This window comes from Dermacentor andersoni, unplaced genomic scaffold, assembly GCF_023375885.2.
Source record: "Dermacentor andersoni unplaced genomic scaffold, qqDerAnde1_hic_scaffold ctg00000067.1, whole genome shotgun sequence".
In the NCBI taxonomy this organism is placed as follows: domain Eukaryota; kingdom Metazoa; phylum Arthropoda; class Arachnida; order Ixodida; family Ixodidae; genus Dermacentor; species Dermacentor andersoni.
In genome coordinates, this window is record NW_027314779.1 from 137,484 (window position 1) to 162,883 (window position 25,400).

The 25,400-nt window shown below is 42.2% G+C and overlaps 2 long non-coding RNA genes across 2 annotated transcripts in view; one reads left to right on the forward strand and one right to left on the reverse strand.

The window, feature by feature from the left end:
- The window catches only part of LOC126524113 (uncharacterized), a 177,095-nt gene that overhangs the window by 135,277 nt on the left and 16,418 nt on the right, over positions 1-25,400 (reverse strand). Inside the window, exon 3 of the long non-coding RNA XR_011891388.1 lies at positions 12,714-13,021. This is a non-coding gene — a long non-coding RNA (uncharacterized lncRNA). The remainder of the gene's footprint in view (positions 1-12,713; positions 13,022-25,400) is intronic.
- LOC129382651 (uncharacterized) lies at positions 1,866-21,818 on the forward strand. Its single transcript, XR_008610712.2, has 3 exons — positions 1,866-3,659; positions 16,786-16,949; positions 19,769-21,818. It is a non-coding gene; the product is annotated as an uncharacterized lncRNA (long non-coding RNA).

Below are 25,400 nucleotides of genomic sequence, written 5' to 3' on the forward strand. Positions count from 1 at the left end.
ACTACTCCGCGTGTGTGCGGCAGGCGAGAAGCAAACTGTTATGCTCAACACAAAAAGGTTCCCTGCAAAATTCGGTTTGATAGGCTCCTTCACGATAACAAGCAGTTCAACTACAATTCCGACATTGACTTAGTCACTGAATTGAAGGTGTAGCTATTACGAGATGGTCTCGCACCAGCACGCTCTCTGCCTTCCTTGTCAATGCCCACCCAGGTCATTTCACTGCGTTATCAGGGCATGTTTTGCATGCTAACAAATACCCAGAGTTATTTGCCAAAAGAAAGACGTTATTGAAGGCTTCCTGAATGACAGAAGCACTGACATAGCCGTGAAAATTGAATCACGTCTTACTCCGCAAATAACTGACGAACTTTTGCATAATAAATCACTTTTTACACCTTACAAACATGACAGGAGGGCGCGGGCACAGAGGTGTTGGTGTGTTGTTCTTAGTAAAATCTAACTTGCCTTCCTATCTACTCACGTTTAATTGTAACAACAGAACTATTTGCGCTAAACCGTCCGTTGCCTCGAGCAGACTGATACTGGTAGCCATTAGCTGCCCACCTGAATCCGATCCCTTTTTCTTTGACGAGCTGCACTCTGAATTACTGGAATTCCTTCCCGAGTTTCCTCGTCTCAAATCCGTTTTGTTTTTGCGGTGAACTTTAATTGACAAGCACGTAGCCCTGGTCCGCATTCAAAGTGATTCGGGTAAGCCCTGGTATTCAAACATCATAAGAAGATCATCAAAAAAAAATATCGTCTATACCGTGCAACCAAAGTGTCATCCCGATAAATAAATAGAAAATATATTTCGCACGTCTACACGAATATACTAAACTCGCAAAACGCTCTAAAAATAATTTTTTTGACAAAGACATGTTACATATTGTGCGCGTTAACCCGCCACAACATTCGAATATTTTAACCCCGAAATATCGCTCTTCAATTATGTCTAACCAATCTTGACGGGTCACATTTTCCTCATGAGGAACGCTGAGATGTAATGAATGCGCATTTTACGTCAGTTTTTATTCACCAGCCAAATGGGGGGGCACCTGTAGGAATGAGATCGGGATTTACTCAGATGCCTCCTGTCAGTGTTACTTCCACTGGTATATCTAATCTAATTGACAAACTTAAAATGTTGTGTGCTCCAGGACCCGACAATATTCCTGCCAAAATTCTAAAGGCTACTGATTGGGTTTCTAGTCGCATTAGACAGGTATATTTATGCAGTCTATCTCTGAGGGTTCTGTTCTAATGAACTAGGTCACTGCGAAGATCCTAACAATATTCAAGAGCGGAAGTCATACTACCTTTTTAACTACCGCCCATTTCACTAACTAGCAAAGCCTGCAAGCTTCTGGAGCTTATCTTATATTCACACATAGCACAACACCTCGATGATAACTCATTTTTTTCACCTAAACAACATGGTTTTCGTCCTGGGTTATCCTGTGAAATAGCTTTTTGAATTAATACTGACCTTCATCTCAACTTAGATTCTTCGTTTCAGATTGACATCATATACATCGATTTCACGAAAGCGTTTGATCGCGTCGCTCACAAACGAACTATCACTAAACTCGTGGTACTCCGCCTCGACCAATTATTCTTCTAATGGATAAACTCCTTCTTAACAGACCAAGTGCAGTTTACTGATAGGAGTTCAGCATCCTTCAGCAACAAAAGTAACATCTGGTGTCCCCCAAGGCTCGGTTCTTGACCCGCTACTTTTCTTAATATTTATCAACGACATACCTAACGGAATTTCATCTACTATCCGTCTATTTTCATATGAATTCGTACTTTACCGCCGGATCAATAACCACAAAGATCACTGCATCAGCAGAATGACTTAAACCAAATTTAAAACTGGTGCTCAAAGCAGATGATGAAATGTAAACATATGCGCGTGTTTCAGGAACGGTTTCCCTCCATTTATACATACTCGTTGCACTGGACACTGGTATTGGAAGTACAGGAATACCTGTACCTTGGCGACTTAATTGCTACAAAACTAGCCTGGGCAGAACGCATAATAAATGTTGCCAGCAGACGCATCGAGGTCCCTGGGATTCATCAGAAGGAATCTATCTTTGTCACCACCCTAGGTTAGGCAGAATACCTGGGTCCGAACAGGCCGCCATTGTAATCTGAACCTAGCAACATTTAACGGTAGGACGTTATCTAGTGAAGCGAGTCTAGCAGTGCTACTGGAGGAATTAGAGGGCAGTAAATGGGATATAATCAGCTCAGTGAGGTTAGGAGGACAAATGAAGCATACACAGTGCTAAAAAGCGGGCACGTCCTGTGCTACCGGGGCTTAGCGGAGAGACGAGAACTAGGAGTCTGATTCTGGATTAATAAGGATATAGCTGGTAATATAAAGGAATTCTATAGCTTTAACGAGAGGGTGGCAGGTCTTGTGAAACTTAATAAGAGGTACAAATTGAAGGTCATACAGGTCTACGCTCCTACATCCAGTCATGATGACCAGGAAGTCGAAAGCTTCTATGAAGACGTGGAGTCAGCGATGGGTAAAGTCAAAACAAAATACACTATACTGATGGGCGACTTCAATGCCAGGGTAGGCAAGAAGCAGGCTGGAGACAAGGCAGTGGGAGAATATGGCATAAGCTCTAGGAATAGCAGGGAAGAGTTATTAGTAGCGTTTGCAGAACAGAATAATATGCGGATAATGAATACCTTCTTCGGCGAGCGGGATAGCCTAAAGTGGACGTGGAGGAGCCCGAATGGTGAGACTAGAAATAAAATAGGCTTTATACTCTGCGCTAACCCTGGCATCATACAATATGTGGACGTGCTCGGCAAGGTGCGCTGCAGTGACCATAAGATGGTAAGAACTCGAATTAGCCTAGACTTGAGGAAGGAATGGAAGAAACTGGTACATAAGAAGCCGATCAATGAGTTAGCGGTAAGAAGGAAAATAGAGGAATTCCGGATCAAGCTACAGAGCAGGTATTTGGCTTTAACTCAGGAAGAGGATGTTAGTGTTAAAGAAATGAACGGCAATCTTATGGGCATCATATGGGCATTATGGCCGTGGGTCGGACAGCTGCCGGAAGCCGTTGTGACCCTGCCGCCCTACGCGCCACTTTGGCATAGCTGTTCTTTGACAGGTACGAGACCCGCCTCCGTGCTTCCTTGAATGAGAGGTTCTCTCTTGCCTTAATTGCTAAGATTTCTTTCTCTATTTGCCAGTGTCGGCAGGACCGCGAGTGTGCGCCATGCTACCCGTCACAGTTTATGCAGTGTAGAGCCTTTCCGCAGGGTTCATATGGATGTTCGTGTCACTGCATTTAGCACAGGTCAGTCGGCCTCAGCAGTTCTGGGAACTGTGGCCGAGTCTTTGGCATTTGAAGAAACGGGGACGGTTGGGGATGTATGGCCTTACACGCATTTTAACTTAGCCTGCCTCCGTGGTTTCTTGCAGCTCACTGGAACCGAATGTGAGATTTACGTGCTCAATGTCAACTTCTTTTCCATCACGCCTTATTTTGATTTGTTTTATGTTGATAACATTTTATTTTTCCATTCCAGAAGTTCAGTCTCTGTCAGCTCCATCGAATCATCATCGGAAATCACATCGCGGATGGTGTTCATGGTGCAATGTGGGGTCACTGAAGCTGGTACGTCCCAAAACACACTAGGTTATGTAGTTTTTTATATTGCTTTTTGTCATGAAGTTCAAATATGAGGTCGCCACATGTGAGTATTGATGCGTTAGAGACTGGGCCAATAGATTGTATTAGACATTTGGAAACGAGGAAAAACAAGATCATTCTCGTTGCCTTCCCTCGTTTCTCAGAGTGAATTACTTGGTAGCGGGGGAAGGTTTCTGGCATTTTGGCCAAAAAATTTAAATACTTCGGCACGCCCGCATTTTTGAAGGCGATCAGAGAGTTTCAGAAAGGAAATATCCATAAGACAATTTCAGTTTTCGGCAGCAATGCCAGCCGTCCACAGCGGAGCCCAACAAGGAGACGACACAGGTCTTACAAAAATAAGTCCTGCGAACACGAGTTGTACGTTTCCACTATAACCAAATATGTACAATCAAGGTTGGTTCTTACATACAAGGTTAATCCTTGCTGCCGGGAAGATCGGACTAAAATGCACTAATTGTACACCTTGCTTTTCAATGCTAGTGGCAAGCTTCCAGTGAGGAACTGACACTGTCTGCCGTATGCGATCCAACCCATTTTTATCATTCTATAAATTTCCTTCTCATGATCATGGTTCCCTGTGATTAACTGACCTAGGTAGACGTACTCCTTCACCGACTTTAGAGGCTGACTGGTGATCCTGAATTCTTGTTCCCTTGCCTGGCTATTCATCATTATCTTTGTCTTCTGCATATTAATCTTCAACCCCAATCTTACACTCTCTCTGTTAAGGACCTCTATCATTCGTTGCAACTCCTCTACAGTGTTGCTGAATAGAACGATGTCATCGGCAGAACGAATGTCGCTGAGATAGTCGCCGTCAATCATTACTCTTAAACCTTCCCTGTTTAATAGCCTGAATATTTCTTCCAAGTACGCAGTGAATAGCATTGGAGGGATTGGCTCCCTGTCTGACCCTTTTCTTTGTAGGTATCTACCTACTTTTCTTGTGAAGAATTAAGGTAGCTGCAGAATCTCTGTAGATGTTTTCCAAGGTGATTACATAAGCAGTCTGTATTCCTTGATTACGTAATGCCTCTATGACTGCTCGTATCTCTACTGAATCAAATGCATTTTCGTAATCTATGAAAGCCATATAGAGAGGCCTATCGTGCTTTGGAGATTTCTCGATAATCTAATTTATGACATGGATGTGATCCATTGTAGAGTATCCCTTCCTGAAGCCAGCCTGTTTCCTTGGTTGACTAAAGTCCAGTGTTGCCCTTATTTTATTGGAGATTATGTCGGCAAATATTTTATATAATAGTGGGAGTAAGCTAATGGGCCTAAAATGTTCCAGTTCTTTAACGTTTCCATTTTTGTGGATTAGAAGAGAATCAGATCGCACGTGGTTTGCCAACTACTTGCACCTCTACTAGAAAAATCGTTGGTGGGCCACTGTACGTTTCCCACGATAATGTTTTTCGCGAACGGTGTTAAGCCTTCTAAAGAAATGCATCATCTTCTAGGGAGTTGGCTGTATGACAATAAATTGGAAGTTCCATGATTCTGCTTGATACACTAGCAATCGATACGCTTCGAACTTTAATGTGTGATGAACAAGAATGCTTGCCAAAAAACTAGAAAAAGAAAGGAATAGCTTTTCCCTCATTCCAATCATCCGGAAGACAGCTAGTTTCAAGAGAGCGAATTCCGGAGCTGCAAGCTTTAGTATTAATAATTAAGAACGTTGTAGAATTGCTGTTCACACCAGCTGAACAGAATGTTTTAAGGTTTTCAATTATAATAATGACCATCATCATCAGCAGCAGCCTATTTTATGTCCACTCAGGACGAAGGCCTCGTCTTGCGATCTCTAATCACCCCTTTCCTGCACCAACCGATTCCAACTAGCGCCTGTGAGTTTCCTAATTTCATCACTCCACCTGGTCTTCTGCCGTCCAGACTGAGTTTCCTTTCTCTTGGTACCCATTCTGTAACCCTAATGGCCCAACAGTTATCTATTCTGCATGTTACATGACTGACCTGTCCAGCGCCATTTTTTTCTATTAATGTCAATTAGAATATCGGCTATACCAGTTTGCTGACTAATCCACACAGGTCTTTTCCTATCCCCTAACGTTATCCCCGACATTTTTTGTTCCATCGCTCTTTACCTGGACATTAACTTGTTCTCGAGCTGCTTTGTCAGTCGCCAAGTTTCTGCCCCGTAATTTAGCAGCATTAGAATGCACTGATTGTACACCTTTCTTTTCAATGATATTGGTAAGCTTCCAGTCAGCCGGATGCGCTCCAACTCATTTTTGTTCATCTGTAAATTTCGTTCTCATGATCAGGGTCCCCTGTGAGTAATTGACCTAGCTAAACGTATTCCTTCACAGACACTAGAGGCTGACTGGCGATCCTGAACTCTCATTCCCTTGCCCGGCTATTGATCATTATCATTGTCTTCTGCATATTAATCTTTATCCCCACTCTTGCATTCTCTCTATTAAGGTCCTCAATCATTTGTTGTAAGTCGTCCCCAGTGTTGCTGAACAGAACAATGTCGCCTGCAAACCAAAGGTTGCTGAGATAATCGCCGTTAATCCTGACTCCTAAGCTTCCCAGTTTAATAGCTTGTATACTTCTTCCAAGCACGCAGTGAATAGCATTGTGGAGATTGTCTCCTTGTCTGGCCCCTTTCTTTATAGGTACATTCCTACTTGTGGAGGTTTAAGGTAGGTGCGGAATGTATGTAGATATTTTCCAAGACATTTATGTAAGCATCCTGTACTCCTTGATTACGTAATGCCTCTATGACTGCTCGTATCTCTACAGAATCAAATGCTTTTTCGTAATCTATGAAAGCCATATAGATAGGCTCACTGTACTCTGCGGATTTCCCGATAATCTGATTTATGACATGCATGTGTGATACATTGTAGGGTGTCCCTTCTTGACACCACCCTGTTCCCTTGGTTGAATAAAGTCCAGTGTTGCCCTTATTCTATTGGGGATTATGTCGGTAAATATTTTAAATAATACTGGGAGTAAGCTAATGGGCCTATAATTTTTCAATTCTTTAACTTCTCCCTTTTTGTGGATTAGTATAATGTTTGCATTCTTCCAGTTTTCTGGGACCCTTGAAGTAAATAGACACTTCATATAGAGAGCCGCCAGTTTTTCTAGCATTATGTCTTCTCCATCTTTGATTAAATAGACTATTATTCCATCTTCCATCGCTTTTTCCTGTTTCATGTTTTGCCAGGCCCTTCTGATCTCATCTCTAGTTATAAGAGGAGTTTCTGTATCCTGTTTATTACTGTTTCGAATGGAGCACTCCCGAGTCCTCTGGGTACTGTTCAGGTGAGTATAGAATTCTTCTGCTGCTTTAATTATACCTTCGAGATTGCTGATGATATTACCCTGCTTATCTTTCAGTGCATACACCTTGATTTGTCCTAAGCCAAGTTTCCTTCTCACTGATTTCATGCTGCGTCGATTTATTACTGCTTCCTCAATGTTTTTCGCATTATAATTTCGGAAATCACTTATTTTCTACTTGTTGACCAGTTTTGACAGTTCCGCGAACTCTATCTGATCACTTGAGTTGGACACTTCAATTCTATGTCATTTCTCTATTAGCTCCTTTGTTACTTGGGAGAGCTCACCTACTGGTTGCCTTGGTGCCTTACCTCCCACTTCAGTTGCTGCTTCTGAAGTTAGCCTAGTTACGGTTTCTTCATTACCTATATGTCATATTCATCTCTGCTCTAAGGCTGCATATTTATTTGCGAATACCAGCCCACGTCTGTTTGCTTTTACCCTTACTGCGTCTCGGTTGGCGTGTTTCTTCCTGACCAATTTTACTCTTTTTCTCTTCAAATTGAGGTGGATTCTAAACCTGGCTAACCCTATGATCACTGCACTTGACACTAAAACTTCTACATCCTGCACTATGCCAGGATCGGCAGAAAGTATGAAATCTATTTCTTGTTTCACAATTAGGGCACCGCTAGGGCTTTGCCAGGTCCACTGTCTGTAGCTATGCTTCCTAGAGAAGGCGTTCATTATTCACAGCTTATTCATTTCCCCGAATTCTACCAGCATCTCTCCTCTAGTGCTCCTAGAATGGATGCCGTGGTCGCCGGTTGGTCGTTGATTTGCCTGCTTTTTCCCCACTTTTGTATTGAAATCAGCCATGCCTACAGTATACTGAATTTGCACTTTTCTCCATGACTAATCCAACATCTCCGTAAAACTGATCTATCTGTCGAATAAAAAACAAATTAAATGCATCGGTCGAAACACCAATGTACCATAATCAGGATTACAAAAACTGTCGTCCTACGAGAACGACAAAGAAAACATAGCGTTTATGACACTGTCACTTTCTTCGCTAAGGATAAATTTTCGGCCCTGTGTCTGAAGTGCAACATGGCAAGTACACATTCTATAAGTAACCTTCGGAAAGTGTCTTTGATTGCTAGTCAGCATCAAAACTGTGAGTATTCAGCTCTTTTTTATTGTCTGCACTTAATCAGCTGTAGTTATCCCAACGTGATGCGGAGTTGATAACTTTAGCAAAACGAGGCATTCGTTTACATTTTGTGGTTAATTAAACCAAGCACGTGCTTATTAGACATTACCAGGCTTAGTGTAGCAAGCGCTTGTGAGGGATGCAACGGCTCAAATAGTTGTTCAGATACTGCTTTGAGAAACCCTGCCAGATTTCATCGAAGAAAACACAATACTTATGATTAAGATAATCAAATTCAGCAGCTCCACAATTTGTTACATGCTTGGTATGATTACGCTGATGCTTGATCAACCGGTACATTTACCATGAAGTGAAAAACACAGTGGTCACTCACTCCAGGAAGATAATAGATGGAACTACAAAGAGCTCGTGCCATAGTAAGCAGATATAGCACAAACTAGATGATGCAGTCCACGCTGATGCACGGTATAAAGAATTTGATCGTAATGTAAATCATAACGGAGGCTCCGTACACTTAGTACAAAACAAGCTGAACTGGGTGACAGCAGTATGCCAAACAATATTCCGGTACTGAGATCACCTGCAGGAACGTTTGGCTATTGGAATTGCAAAAATGGTGTCACGAGGGTCATTAGCCAAACTACTACTGCAACACGAATAATGGTAACAAATACTGAACATCAGATTTCTTGATGGCACACAAAGTTGAGCCTAAACGAGTTCCCAGTCTCTAACGGTACAAACACACAACAAAGTAGTGCAGAATTGTGTCACCTTGCAGAATTGCAACCCCATTTCCAGGGAAGCTGTTTCTTTTCAGCAGCTGCAATAAACATTTCAGTTACCTATAATTATATCCCGCACTTTAAAACGTTGCCCCTATCTCACTGGTCTGTGTGAAACCTTCCAGCATATACGCTTTCCGGGACTTGCTGAAGAAATTACACCTAATATTCCACCCGTTTTAATGGATATGTGATCTTTTTGATGTTTACAGTTCTAGGGTAGCATGGTAAGTTCGGCGCTGTTTCTAAAACACAGTAATAACGCTCCAGATACCCTGCATATATAATTACTGTCAAAAGGGCGGTTTAACTGAGCTAGTAGGTTCATTCTTCGAGGATTGTAACAGCAGAAATTGTAGAACACAGACACAGAAACGAACGAACAAACGTGGACGTAGCTTCACTGTCATGTGATTTCTTCGTTGAAATTCCCGCGCTTTTTATTTCGCCACCAAATCTCGTCCCTTTAACAACAAGCAGATAAAAGGGGCCAGATTTTGCTACCAAATAGAAAACACGGGAATTTCAATGAAGCAATCAATTGACGGTGCGGCTACTTTCACGTCTGTTCTTTTGTTTCTGTGTCTACGTTCTACAATTTCTGCTGCTGCAATCCTCGAAGAACGTAATTACTGCTAAGACGTGCAAAAGTTTTACGTACCATGAACTGTTAGCGAGCCTACATGTTATTTATAATATATATAAACACTGTGCCTCACGTATTTCGTCGATGTAGTTCGCTCCTTGTTTAAGCATGGGGATAACAATAGCTTCTTTTCAAGAAGATGGAATGTATCCAGCTGCCCACATAGCATTCAGAAAAGATAGAAGTGTTTTTCGGATTTCTGAATGTACGTGTTTGATCACTTCATAAATGATGCGATCACTACCTGGCACCCAGTTTTTGCAACAATTTAGAGATGTCTGAAGCTAAGCTAAGATGAATGGGCGATTGTACACTTCATTTCTTCCACATTTGTGTACAAGGTGCTGTCACTCTGCATTTTCTTTAAACAGCTAGAAAGTGTCTGTGTAGTGCAATTCATTGTAGATTTTGTTAGAGTGCTCACTTAGAAAATCTGCCTCATTTTAAAGGCCGTATCCTTTGGTATTTACTCCTTAAAACCTCTTCAGCTCCTCTTCAAAGATGGAAAGAAGGTAATGATAGAAGTGAAGTCATGTTGAGTACAACGTAATGGATCGAGAGCATTTGAGGCATAAGACGTATCCCTAGTACGTTGCACTAGCACATGCGGAAAAAAACGACAGAATAATGGAGCATATTGTCACGGGTGGTGATCCTAAAGTCTGAGTATCCTATTTATTGTTTGGAAGGCTTAAACTGCCTAGTAAATAAAGCGGTGATGATGGAAAATCTGAGGATACATATCAATCGCATTCGGCATTTCGCTAATGAAGCTGTAATGGAGAAGGAGGGCATAAAAGACACTTATAACTTTCTGGTAATATATCGAAAATGAAGCCCAGACGATTTTGAGATCAGTAGTAACAGGTATTCTAGACAAACTAGACATACGCATACTCACACCCTTGAACAGCACTTCGTGCTCGCTAATATTCTACGTTATGTATTCCTTCTTTTCTCGGACTATCGATAAATCTTACTATCTGAAGCCTTTTTGGAAATTAATAACCCCAAATTTGAAAATTATGCATCTTTTTCTTCATGACCACAGGATTCAAACTGTGATAGCTGTCAAATGAATGTCCGTGACTAGTGCTTCGCAGTGTTGCATGACCTTTACCTGTAAATAGTTATTACAGTGTGCCTACTACTGAACCATGTTTTCACTGCTTCTATTTTTGCATATTCTTTGAATTTATTTTTAGCTTTCATCGTATTATGCCACCCCTCCTTGGTCTACGGACTGCAGCGTGATCTAAATAAAAGAATTTAAGAATGCGTGAACAAGGATTGTTATTAGAAATGTCGAATACGCGGCCTCCACGACGCCATCCCCGCTCCTGCGGATCAATTTCGAAACAATTGGCATGTTTAAAGATTTCGGAAGCCATTAGTCGAAGGTCATGTTTTCGTCAAGGCGACAATGTGTGGAGAGTCAGGGCCAATGGTTGAAGGAAGAGGAATTGTTCAGCACTCCTCGAATTATAGTAAACAGGATATACATATACATGATGTGAAAAAGACATTCCATTTCCCCTTTCCTTCGCTATGCCGAATAACCTGCACGTTGTTCTTGATCTTTTTCTGTCGCGCGCTTTGGTTTAGCATGAAGAACATAGCGCGTGTCGTTCACAAGCGGTTTGCCATATCTGAGTTCATTTGCAGGTGCCCGAGGCTCGCTTTTTCCCTGCGAGCGAGACGCCTTGTGGAAGAAGCATATTCACCAAGAGTAATATGGCCTGACTTGAGCTGAAAGCTCAACGAAATAAATTTGCATTTCACTTGAAGCTTGAAAATTTTGCAATCGTGTCAGTATTTTCCCCATTAAGAAAGAAAGATCAAAGCAGTAAGCTCATTCAGTCAAATCGGCTGAAAGGTATGAAAGTGTTGCTTTTAGCGCAGGTATAACCTTGGTCTCAGTTTGCTTTTATGTTTATTTAGCATCTGACTTCTGAATGAATAGGTTGTTGCGTCAACAACTGCTCTTCAAGTTCGCTGACGCATGACAGCAAAAAAAGCGCTTTTGTATATCATTGCCAGGATACTGCTATACAAAGTGTTTCAGCGAACACGGTCAAATCTTTTTAAAGGTTGCCTGTGGCAGATAACACAATTCTATTTCATGAGCTGGTCTCCTCGAAGAGGTGGACTTGCAAAAAATATTAAAATGCATAATCAAATAATTACCGGAAATTCTCCAATTATGTTGTTAACTAATTACCTCATTGTCCATATTGCAGTTTACAAATTCAAGCCGTTGAGTTGGCAAGGCAGATCCACTTGGAACGACTTCTCAGGATGACACCAGTTTCGAGATATTAATCCCCAAACTTTGTGGAGAGATGCATCAATGTTCCAGCTACTTTTGTGCTTCAGTGCCTAAAACGATGTTTTCTAAAAGAAAGTAACAGGAACGTCAGTGCATTTCTCTGCTATATTCTGGAATTAATATCTTGAAACTGGTGTCATCTTGAGAATTATTTCCAAGTTGATTCGTCTTGCGAAAGGCTAGAATCTGTAAATTGCAATATTGGCCACTAGGTAATTAGTTAAAAACAGTAATCGGTGAATTTTTGATAATCAGCTGATTACGAATGTCAATTCTTTGTGCACGTCCACCTCTTCAAGTAGACCAGTTCATGAACTAGAATTGTGCTATCTGTCACAGGCCACCTTTAAAAGCTTTTGAAAGTGTTTGTTATAACACCCGGTATTTATATTGACCAGATCTTTGCCTTTTGTTTCTTATGGTTTACATCTTCTATACTGTCCATCTATTTGCTCAAACCTGTGAACTTTAATTTCATTCTATATCTGGCTATTTCTTATGGCTTTAATATCGGTGGACTGTTCAGCTGATGTTTTCGGGGATTGTAATAGCGATGTGTGCATTTCTCTGATAAAGCGAAACGTGATCTTCAATTTCCTGCAGGATTCTCAGGCAGTGTTTTGATCTCAGGAAGTTCATTCGATTTATTATTAGGTCCAGTGGTTGTCTCAACAACGCCCGAAATATAAGCCCACTGAAGAAGGTAATTATTCATAGTAGTCAAATATTCTCGCAAAACACCTGGGGGCGTGGGAATAGCAACAGGAACTGGTCATCACTGTTTCCTAGTGTGTAACGAAGTTTTAGTACACACCTGTACGGGACAAATCCCAGTAGAACGGGCCATGTCGAAAGTTCTGTTCGCGAGCCCACTGAAGGTGAAGTGCGCAGCGAGGCTTTTGCAATGTGCCTGGCTGGATGACGCAACAGTCAACGTTGCTGGATCACTGAAGATGAACTTTGTTGATGACACCACGGCACACTGACACGCACAGGCGACACTGATAGCACACACTGATAGCGCACACTGATAGCGACAGGCGAAGCTTGAGTCAGGAATACGCGTGGTGAGGGATTCCAAGTCGAAGAGTGTGTCCATTGATAGCACCAACAGGATTACGCCTGCATGGGGCAAAAGCTGGGGTTAGAGGCCATGTATAATGCGCTGTTCGCGTTCTCAGTGCACGTGTGTACTGTTCCTGAAATTAAATGGTTGGTACATTCATTGCTGTTTGTGCTGCACTTCAAACCTCCCGGCGTCGACTGCTATTCTTCCATGCTTCGAACCTCGCTGTCGTTTTTTATTTACCCTTAAGGTGTTACAGAGACAGGATAGTTAATAACGCCATTAAATACAACGAAGCTACATGAACATTAGAAAACAAAATAAGAACATTTGACTGCCATAACAACAATGACGCGTCAGTCGCGTCGCTATTTACGTAAAACAGGTACAGTCAAGCATGAAAGTTCATGGAACACGTGATCTGAGAAAAGGCTGAATATATGCGCAGCTTCACACAGCCACCTAGTATTTGGATTTTGCAGCCTCTACTACTATATGTGAAAAACATTGTAATGTTCGGTTTGACTGACTACTGTTACAGGATGCCCGGAAATCGAAGTCCCATCGGAAATCCCATGGTCCGTAAACTTTTGTGGTTGACTGTACATAGCAGCATCTCCAAAGTAATTAATGTCTGTAATGGCGGCAACGCTATGGGGAAGGCAATTATAACGCAAATATGTATTCGGAATATACGAGTCATTATAACACCTTATGTAATGAAAACAAGATGCATATTTTATGACAAGGATCAATGCGTCTGGAAATTAAGTATTATAATAAAAATTAAGCAAGAAAGGTGACATATTTTCCTACGATGAGAAAGACTTGGTAAAGAAAAGTCTTTCATAGCTGTAACGTTGGCAGCGCAATAATAGCTGGAAATAAACGTGATGTGCGCTTTTGCTCCGCCTCTAAGCCTGCTATGAGGGATTGGAGACCGGCATTCAATACAGGTACTGCATATTCTAGTTTAGCTCGGGCCAGTGTTCTAAATAGCAGTAATTTGAGCTATACACTAGCATGAAAATTATTCTTGGAAGGTAGGCTAACATGTGACTAGCACTGTCAGCTAGATAATGAATGCCCCCCCCCCCCCCCCCCCAAGGTCATACGACGTATTTATACGCGTGCTCCAATTTCAAATCAGTGTTATTAATGTGACAGGTAGGATGACTAATATGTTGCCAAGAAACACGCATACATTTCCATCCTGTGTTTCATTTTCTATACCTGACATTATTCTTAAATCTGTTTAACGTCAAAGTGCAAGTTAGCCACTTTGACTGTTACTGGTAATTCACTGTTAATTTACTGTTAAGTCACTGTTAATTTGTCTACAAAACACTCGGTCATCAGCAGAAAGACTCGTCGAAAATGTTGACTTTATGCAAATGGTCAAGTCCTATATGAAAATGAGAAAAAGCGGAGGTCTTAGTAGACAGCCCTCAGCCAACTTAAAACGCAGAGGAGCAAATGCTTTGACTGATGCAAACTGGTAAAGATTTGTGGAAAATGTTCGCAGCCAAGCAAGAACTTTAGAATCCAGGGCGCGACTACGTAATTAAGGAAGAGCAAATCGTTGGCTGCTTTTTGAAGTCTTCTAGGTGCACCTAATATATGTAGTCTATAAGAAATGCTGTTTGAAGGATAGTTGATTGATTATTGGCGCAAGGGCCAGTTCCGGCCAATGAGCGCCAAACACACGGTATAATACGTGACCAATGGTATATGGAGACAAGGATGTAACATGACTGTAAAGGGCCCGGGCCTTGAATCAGTCGGTGTAAATTGCTTGAAATCAATATATCAAAGTAATGACAATGGTTAGTGATGTGTGCTATGATCATAAAAGTGTTACGACGAAGGTTGATTAAGTGAGATGTATACAGTATAAGTGACAGTAACATTAGTACCTCAACAGAGCTTTTGGACGCAGGAGCTTGGAGGCACGTGCTGTGCAAATGTGCTTACGTTTCAGCTGTAACCTCCAAGGGGAGCTCGTACTACAAATAACCTGACGGAATTTAAGACGTCAGTTCCTGGTAAAAAGGTTAACACCACTTTGAAGTTAAGAAGTGGTTCATAATATTGAGATAAAATGCTCAGCTGGGACGTATGTGCTCACGATACAGGGAGCTGAAGTACTTTTTCCCTCTGCTTATATATCAGGGCACTGAAGAAGAATGAGGATAACTGTTAAGTTATTTTATTGCCAATCGTACTATATGTTAGATGATCACTTCCAGTCGGTAGGTAAGAGAAACTGTCGTAGCTATGCCCTATTCTTAATCTGAAAAGAAGCACTTCCTTGTGTCTTTCTGTCCTCTCGGATATCCAGTTCCATAATTTTGATTTCATCATATGCAATGTATATGATACTTCAGTACCCCTTCCTTTTAAATAGTTCCTGAACTTATGCCATAAGAAGGGTTGAAGATTTGTTGCCTCTATGGTACCCGAGTATATATATTTATCACTCAAGGCTACTGACGTAGCAGTGTCTTCAGCAGCTTCGAGTATCGAGTCGAGTATCGCGTAATGCTTCCGCGGGGAATATACGGGGAATATACGGTGAATTTCCGGAGTCCCCCACTACGCCGTGCCTCATAATCAGATAGTGGTTTTGGCACGTAGAACCCAATTTTTTTGTGTAAAACAGCTTGAAAGCCGTCTTGTACGGCATTGGTAGCACTGCTTGTAACAATTAGTCGAATGTGCCTTTACTGGAGATTAAAGCAGTCTAGCCCTACAGCGGAAACGTGAAACACTCAGATTGACGTACAATATTATATTACTTCGTATTAGTGCCTCAAGTCGTACGAATGTAGCCGCGTTGTACAGAAGTTAACATGTAATTTCATAGAATATTTCTATGGAAGTCCGGCTTGTTAACGCCCTTAGAGTGTTTCTAGAGCGCAGTTCTTAAAGGCCCCTTCCTGTGGCGAGCGTCGGCGTTGTCCCTCGTAACCGATCGAACGAGCATGGCGAAAGACAAAAGCGAACGCGGAGCGCAGCGGGAGACGAACGACTGCGATAGCGAAGACAGCGCGAGGAGGAAATCGGAGGAGGAGGGTACGGAGAAAGCGTGAGAAGCGTAGTGGTCCGCAAGAAGGGCTTTCGCCATTAGGCGCAAAGATAGCCTGCGTCGCCTGTATGGAAATAAAGCGCTGTGTGAGCGGAGGTCTGTCTGCAGCGGCTGCCGTGTATCGTGCCCACGTGTTACCCGCGAGCTGCCTCGCGTGATATCCCTATAGACAAGAATGGCGCCGCGAGCTGCGCCGGGTTTGAGAGCGCCGCATGGAGGACAAAATTCAACTAGCGGGTGGTACGCCTCTCCCATCTCTGAATTTGATGCCAAGCAGGATAGGGAGGCAGGAGGCGCTGTTGGGCAAGTCATAATTGTCAGGACCTTAGATAAGCTCCAGCATCACTCAGTATGCTTCATCTTGATGAGAAACAATCTACTGATGATTATTTGCAATGATAAGCGTTTCTATTTCATCTAAGTTGCATTAGTTGGGAAACTCGGTACAAGTTCTCCCCATGTAAAGTTTTTACTTTGCGTACGTGTTCACGAGAAGTGAATAAAAGTACTGGTAGATTGATTCAAGCAGAACCTCTCGATGGAAGTGTGTTTCCCGGTCGTGCATCGTACGGACAACGGTAACGGATAGCGTTCAGGCGTATTGTAGAACAGATTTCCACCCCTGTGACAATCTATTGGCGTTTCTGGCGTCATCAACACTTCTAATGACGACTTCAAGATTTTATCTGCAATTTCCAAATATAAAACGCATTATTTACGCCTTCATTGGAGTGGAGATCACGCCTGCCGACGCAGCTGCGAAGGCGCTCTCTATCAGCAGCCGTCCCCGATCAGTGGCGCCGCAGCGGGCGCACGGAGAACTAGGCCCGAGACGCCGTTCAGGTGCGAAGCAGCGGGCCGCACCCTGTGCTTTTGCATCAAGCGGCTGTGTCCAGGTTTGAAACGCGCACTGCATATATTGATGTGCACGTGCTCTTTGTTCTCATTCAGAGAATACACGGTTGTCCCAATGATTTTTTCTTGTGTGTGTGTGTATTTTTGAGAGAGAGCGTGTCGTGCTACTAGCGTGACGCGTGCTTTAGTAACTTAAGTTGATATACTTTACTGTAAAAAGTAGCATAATATATTTACGACAGTCTTGCAGTACATTCTTATCCTTGCACGTATAAAAATTCAATCATTTCCTCGTTCCGCGCGACAAGGGGTAGTATTTGAGCGATGTCAGGGTGTCTACCAACCGGGAAAACCTGGAATTCTCAGGGATATTGAGTAGTCTGGGAAAACTCAGGGAAATCTCAGGGAATTTGTGTCTCTATCGGGGAAAATTAGCTATAATCTTATTGAAAGGGTCGAAAGTCGCGGTAATGTTGGCTGCAGTAACACACAGTAATCGTAACGAATCGTATTTGACGCCCTGTCGTCGGCTGGAGGAGTTGCCAGTGTACAGTCAACGACCGACTTTCCGGATTCCCGATCATTTCGACGGCTTCGCGGCACCACCACGTACCCCATAGAGTCAATGTATCAGATGTCTAAAATTTCGGACGCAAGAACTCTGCGCCGTCCGATTTTGTGGACGTTTTGCCGTGACCGCAGGTCCGAAACGGCATCAACCAAAGCCACCACCGGTGCCATTTTGATTATCTCGCCGCCTCGAACCGGCGCTCGCGCACACAGATCCGCTGGCAGTCGTAGCTGCCACTGCGGCAACGCTAGGCCTAGCTGCTTCGACGTTCGCTATTAAGCTTCTTGTCGTTCGATGCCGTGTTTCTTCATTTCTCCGCTATCGGCAATAATTTTGACTTCGAAGCTCGGAAAGCACGGCGCATTCCATAATGCTTGTTTTTGAAAGTTAGTTTTCCTCAGTACAGTAATGTACCGCGGTGAAGCATTTGCAAACTATTGCGGTGAAGCTTAACAAGCGTATGAAGGGGTGGGACACAGTATGTATTGCTTAATATTACACGCCTGCGCTCGCCCTCTCCTGTCACAGTAGGAGCACCGATATGCCTAATAAGTATACTGGCAGGCATTCAGATCTTTTTCAGACAAGCCCGTATCGATTTGAACCCTTAAGGGCAGTAAAAGACATGCATTTATTTTTTCGGACTGCCTGATTTTTCGCAAGTTCTAGCGGCCCCTAGGGGGTCCGAAAAATTGGACGTTAACTAAAAACTGACCAAGAATATGCTTCAAATTGTGCGTGGGGTGAACGCGTGGCGAAAGGAGGAGGATAACAGAAAGGACCGGCGCACTGAGGAATGAACGGGGAATGAAGTATGCGACCGCTTCTTTGAAGGAGCCCTACCTCAAAAAACAGTGTTGGCTGACGCCGAGATGCAAGTGTCCCTCACCCAAACCAAAGTAAACTGTTTAAAGCAGTGAAACAACACTGAGGCCTCGTGCGCGGGCTGAGAGTATGTCAGCACAGTTGAGCGTGACTTACGAGCTGTTGAGAGAGGATCTCAATTGTGAAAAATTTCGGGTTTGGTACCACTGAGCTTGCTATCAGTTGATAGAAATAGCTCATATTCAAAAATATTTGCTTCTGTATGCATCCCCTTTTTATTTGTATTTGAGAATGTCCGACTCGATTTGCAAGTTTTTTCGAATACATTTTATTTGCTCTGCATTTTACTAACCCCTCCCTTCTATTATTTTTTTGAATAACATAAACACTACTATTTGTACTGAAATTGGATTGTCGGATTTTTTTTTTTTTTTTTTCATATGCTTACCAGAGAGTGACAGCATCGTGCGACATGGTTTCAGCCCGTCTTGACATAAAACACAGTTCTCCATCACTCGGAATTTTGCAAAGGCACTCAGGAAAAACCTGGAAAACTCGGGGAATTTGGAAATGTCAACTTGGTAGACACCCTGGATGTACATACATCCAGTTCCGGCTTCGCTCTATTCGCTAGTTGCTCATAGCACTTCCGGGAGACGAGCGACGATTTCTAGATTTCCAGAACGAGCGATCAGTTGAAGCGACGGCCCGCCGACGGCGACCAGCCATCGCTGGTCGCCGTCATGCACTAAATCGCTCTCATGGTGTTTAGCACCAAGACTGAACTGTTCTTGATCATGTATTGAAATGATGCGATTATGACAGATTTTATGACTCCTGTTGTTTTCGAGCCCAGTGCGAATCTGAAAGGGTGCTTATGCCTAGGAACTCGGTGAATTGTCAAGCAGCGAGTTATGCATCGGCATCGAATATAAAGGCTGCTGTATGGAATTACAATTGGAGGGGCGCTTTGCATACGCTTTGTTTTCGACATGCCTCTGCGTTTGCTAATATGAGTTGGCATTTCAGAGTTATGTCGTATGAACAGCTAAAGCACCCTTCCTCTTGTAGTTACAAGCGTTATGTGTGCATCTTGCTACTTCATGGCAGATCAAACTGTGTTTATCGCTTTAATATTTTTAGTAGAGAAATAAAGTAAAAATAAAACGCTGCTTTAATTCCGTGTTACCAGTCGTCTGTTGTACACAAAACAAAGAGTTGGTCTAATAAACTAATATCTGCGGTCTAACTGCAACTTTTACATCCCTTCAAGTAAGTAAAATGCTAGACTTCAAACTGCAGCAGTAGTCGAATCTCTCAAAAATGAACTCCACTGCGCACCTCATAAAAGAATATAAGTTAATACCTTTTAGTAAGCTTAGATCCAGGCCGCAGTGAACTTTCTTGTTATTATTGAAATGTGGGTAAGCTTGCCATAACAAGCATTGTTCCCCTTTCTTATAGGCACTGGAGGACCGTATTTTCATCCCTACTGAACATCATGTTTGCAGATATGTTCCTCAACTTATGGCTTGAGCAGTGGCACAACCAGAGATGGTGCGAAGGGCACACTGGGCAAGTGCTTAGGATGCGTGTTTAAGAAGTCATTATCGTTTATGTGCATGCTCACGAAACCAGTTCATTAGAACCGCTCGTGCCTCACGAAGTGAAAGCAAGGAGCAATTAGGGCCTTTAACTGTGTACACCGCAGTGCAAACCTTACGTCTTAGAAGCTGGAGAGTCACTTGGAATTGAAAATTATCTTAGAAATGTAAAATTGTGGTTTCTCCGAACTAGTTGCCAACCAAGTATGCTAGTGGGGGTAGAGATGCATTCAATGCAAAGAATTGAGAGCATCTGAGCAGAAGACTTTGTCATCAATTGGCGGATGTGAACATATAGTGTTAAGCAAAAGCACCTTAGTTTCATGTCTTCTGTAGACATTCTCCTGGACTTAAGATGTATTAACCTTCCTAGACACATATGTACTTGTTTTGAGTCGAAGATTCTGTGAAGTGCAATAATTTTTCTTACTTTAGCGCATCTTAACCACATCAGTAGGAAAAAAGCTTTGGTTTCAGGTAGTTGGTTCATTGTGCAAGTATATGCATTGTCCCATGCAAAATCCACGTGAATGGAAGGGATATGTGAAACAGGATGGTGCCATTCTCAATTTATGTTTTGTTTCTTTGGTTATCTTTTTCCTGCACTTCCCTGCCTGTACTTATGTCGCCTTTGATGCATCATATTCATAATATCTAATTTTTGGTTCACATCTGAAGCCATGCTATACTTTAGTTAGATTGCATATTCAAAGAGTCACAATAATTGATCATGTAATTTTGAAAGCTGCTCCTCAGAAGTATAGCATTCTTACCCTAATGGGAATGAAAAGCTACCATATATGACAGGAAATTTGATGCGGAAGATTTTAATGCCAATGCTCCTTGCAGTTTTATACTCATTTGCTACACACTGGATAATATTGTAAATTTAATTTTAGTTATTTGTGAGAAAGTGTAACGGATGAATCCCAACAGAACCAGAAAACTACTTTCGTGAGGAGGCCAACAGAATAAGAAATATAATATGCCTCTGTACCGGTTTGAGACCGGGCACGATATTGCTGCAGAACCACGACAAGACACACTTAGAAACAATGAGGTGCAGCCCATACATGAATAACATTATGTTAAATATAAGCAAAGCTAGCTAGATCAGCAGTCTTCCATGAGAATATACAACACATTTCTAAATGCACTGTACTCTCGGTCAGGAACAGCCATACACTGTACAGGACGTTATCAAATGAGCTGCTGTCTTAGAATATGGCACACAAAAAAAGTTTCCTGCACAATTTATCTACATTACCAGCCCCAATTAATTAATTAATTAATTATGGGGTTTTACGTGCCAAAACCACTTTCTGATCATGAGGCACGCCGTAGTGGAGGACTCCGGAAATTTGGACCACCTGGGGTTCTTTAACGTGCACCTAAATCTAAGTACACGGGTGTTTTCGCATTTCGCCCCCATCGAAATGCGGCCGCCGTGGCCGGGATTCGATCCCGCGACCTCGTGCTCAGCAGCCCAACACCATAGCCACTGAGCAACCACGGCGGGTATTACCAGCCCCATGCTAAGCAGTTCAAATGGTAACCTCTGCCACATAAGTGCATGCGTTTTGTGCCAGAAATGCATTTGCTGGCTAGTAATTTGGCGCATTTTTCTCATCGATCATAGTGTCAGTACTTTGTGAGTTTGCACACGTTTGTTTTATGTTTAACGTTCCATTGTATACTTTATTTTTGAAAAGAAGGAGCCAATTGAAATTAAAGGATCTTTCTACACCGTAATACTGATGAAACCTTAAAAAATATACTCATGTTTTATTACAAGATGTGTTCTGAAGTCATGGGCATCATTCCAATTTGATTTCATGTGTTTGTCAGTGTGTTTCTCAAATTATTCAGTTTGTCTTGTGACTGATCAATAAAGATTTTGACCTTTTAAGAGAAAATGTTTCATTTGAGTAACTCGGCGACTACATATTGCACCCCATTCACCAAGCATAAGTGCAGAAGCTGCATATGAAGGAATCAAATATTCCCCACATGTAAGTAAGTATGGACTGTCGGGAGGAGTTGACCTACTCCCTCAAAGAGGGTCGATCTACTCTCGAAAAGAGAGTGAAATATGGGACAAGCAGATACTCCCTCAAGGAGAGTGCCCGGAACTTTCTTTGTTTTTAGAGTGTAGGGAGTTAGCTGTGTGACAATAAATGGCAAGTTCCTTGATTCTGCTTGGTACACTCGCAATCTATATGCTCCGAAAATTAATATGACATTAACGAGAATGCTTGCCACAATACTAGAAAAAAAAAGGAATGGCTTTTCCCACATTGCAGTCATCCGGAAGACAGTTTCAAGAGAGAGAATTCCGGAGCTGCATACTTTAGTATCAATAACAACTTTAGAATTGCTGTTCACACCAGCTGAAGAGAATGTTTTAAGGTTTTCAATTATATTAATGATCATCATCAGCCTATATTATGACTACTGCAGGAGGAAGACCTTGCCCTGCGATCGCTAATAACCCCTGTCCTGCACCAACCGATTCTAACTAGCGCCTGCGAAGTTCCTAATTTTATCACCCCACCTAGTCTTCTGCCATCCTAGACTGAACTTCCCTTCTCTTGGCAACCATGCTGTAACCCTAATAGTCCACCTGTTATCTAACCTATGCATTACATGACCTGTCCAGATCCATTTTTTCTCCTAATGTCAATTAGAATATCCACTATACCCGTTTGCTCTCTGATCCACACCGCTCTCTTCCTATCTCTTAACGTTATGCCTGACATATTTTGTTCCATCACTCTTCAGCAGGACAACTTGTTCTCGAGCACCTTTGTCGGTCGCCAAGTTTCTTCCCCTTATGTTAGTACCATCAGAATGCACTGATTGTACACCTTTCTTTTCAATGATACTGGTAAGCGTCCAGTTAGCCGCACGCACACCAACTCATTTTTGTTCATCTGTAAATTTCCTTATGATCAGGGTCCCCTGTGAGTAATTGACCTAGATAAATGTACCCCTTCACAGACACTAGAGGCTGACTGGCGATCCTGAACTCTCATTCCCTTGCCCGGCTATTGATCATTATCATTGTCTCCTGCATATTAATCTTCAACCCCACTCTTGCATTCTGTCTGTTAAGGTCCTCAATCATTTGTTGTAAGTCGTCCCCAGCGTTGCTGAACAGAACAATGTCGCCTGCAAACCAAAGGTTGCTGAGATAATCGCCGTTAATCCTCACTCCTAAGCCTTCCCAGTTTATTAGCTTCAATACTTCTTCCAAGCATGCTGTGAATAGCATTGTGGGGATTGTGTCTCCTTGTCTGGCCCCTTTCTTTATAGGTACATCCCTACTTATGGAGGTTTAAGGTAGGTGCGGAATGTATGCAGATACATTCCAAGACATTTACGTAAGCATCCTGTACCCCTTCATTACGTAATGCCTCTCACTGCTGAAATCTCTAGCCAATAAAATGCCATATCGTAATCTATGAAAGTCATTAGAGAGGCTGGTTGTACTCTGCAGATTTCTCGTTTACTTGATTGATGACATGGATGTGATACATTGTAGAGTATCCCTTCCTGAAGCCAACCTGTTCCCTTGGTTAATTGAAGTCCAGTGTTGCCCTTATTGTATTGGAGATTCCTTTGGTAAATATTTTATATAATATTCTGAGTAAACTAATTGGCCTATACTTTTTCAGTTCTTTAACGTCTCCCTTTTTGTGGATTAGTATAATGTTTGCATTCTTCCAGCTTTCTGGGACCCTTGAAGTCAATAGACACTTCATATAGAGAGCCGCCAGTTGTTCTAGCATTATGCCTTCTCCCTCTTTGAATTAATCGACTATTATTCCATCTTCTGCCACTTTTCCCTGTTTCATGTTTTGCAAGGCCCTTCTGATCTCATCTGTAGTTATAAGAGGAGTCTGCATCCTGTTCATTATTGTTTCGAATGGAGTAGTTCTGAGTCCTCTGGGTACTGCACAGGTCACAGGTCAGTATACAATTCTTCCGCTGCTTTTATTATACCTTCGAGAATGCTGATATTAGCCTGATTATCTTTCAGAGGATATATCTTGATTTCTCCTATGCCAAGCTTCCTTCTCACTGATTTCATGCTTTGTCGATTGGTTGGTTCCTCGGTGTGTTTCGCATTATAATTTCGGAAATCCTTTATTTTCTACTTCTTGACCAGTTTTGAGAGTTCCGCAAACTCTATCTGATCACTTGAGTTGGACACTTCAATTCTATGTCATTTCTCTATTAGCTCCTTTGTTACTTGGGAGAGCTCACCTACTGGTTGCCTTGGTGCCTTACCTCCCACTTCAGTTGCTGCTTCTGAAGCTAGCCTAGTTACGGTTTCTTCATTACCTATATGTCATATTCATCTCTGCTCTAAGGCTGCATATTTGTTTGCAAATACCAGCCCGCGTCTGTTTGCTTTTACCCTTACTGCGTCTCGGTTGGCGTGTTTTTTCCTGACCAATTTTACTCTTTCTCTCTTCAAATTGAGGTGAGTTCTAGACTTCACCAATCTAGGATCACTGCACTTAACCCTAACACTTCTACATCCTGCCCTATGTCAGGATCGGCGGAAAGTATGAAATTTATTTCTTGTTTCACAATTAGGGCACCACTGGGGCCTTTCCAGGTCTACTGTCTGTAGCTATGCTTCCTATAGAAGGTGTTCATTATTCGCAGCTTATTAATTTCCCCGAATTCTACCAGCCTCTCTCCTCTAGTGTTCCTAAAATGGACGCCGTAGTCGCCAATTGCTTGTTCACTAGCCTGCTTTTTCGCCACTTTTCCATTGCAGTCACCCATGCTTACAATATACTGAGTTTGCACTTTTCTCATGACTAATTCAACATCTCAATAAAATTGATCTATCTGTCGAATAAAAAACAAACCAAATGCTTAAGGCGAAACACAAATGTACCATAATGAGGATTACGAAAACTATCGTCATACGAGAACGACAAAGAAAACATAGCGTTTACGACACTGGAACTTTCTTCGCTAAGGATCAATTTTCGGCCCTGTGTCTGAAGTGCAGCAGGCAAGTACACATTTTATAAGTAACCTTTGGAAAGTGTCTTTGATTGCTAGTCAGCACAAAACTGTGAGTATTATTAAACAATTTACCCTCTGGTGATCTCAGCTCTTTTTTATTGATGCAATTAACGAGCTGTAGTTAACTCAACGTGATGCGGAGTTGGTAATTTTAGCAAAACGAAGCATTCGTTTACACTTTATGGTTGATTAAACCAAGCACGTGCTTATTAGACGTTACCAGGCTTAGTGTAGCAAGCGCTTGTGAGGGACGCAACTGCTCAAATAGTTGTTCAGATACTGCTTTGAGAAACCCTGCCAGATTTCATCGAAGAAAACACAATACTTATGATTAAGATAATCAAATTCAGCAGCTCCACAATTTGTTACATGCTTAGTATGATTACGCTGATGCTTGATCAACCGGTACATTTACCATGAAGTGAAAAACACAGTGGTCACTC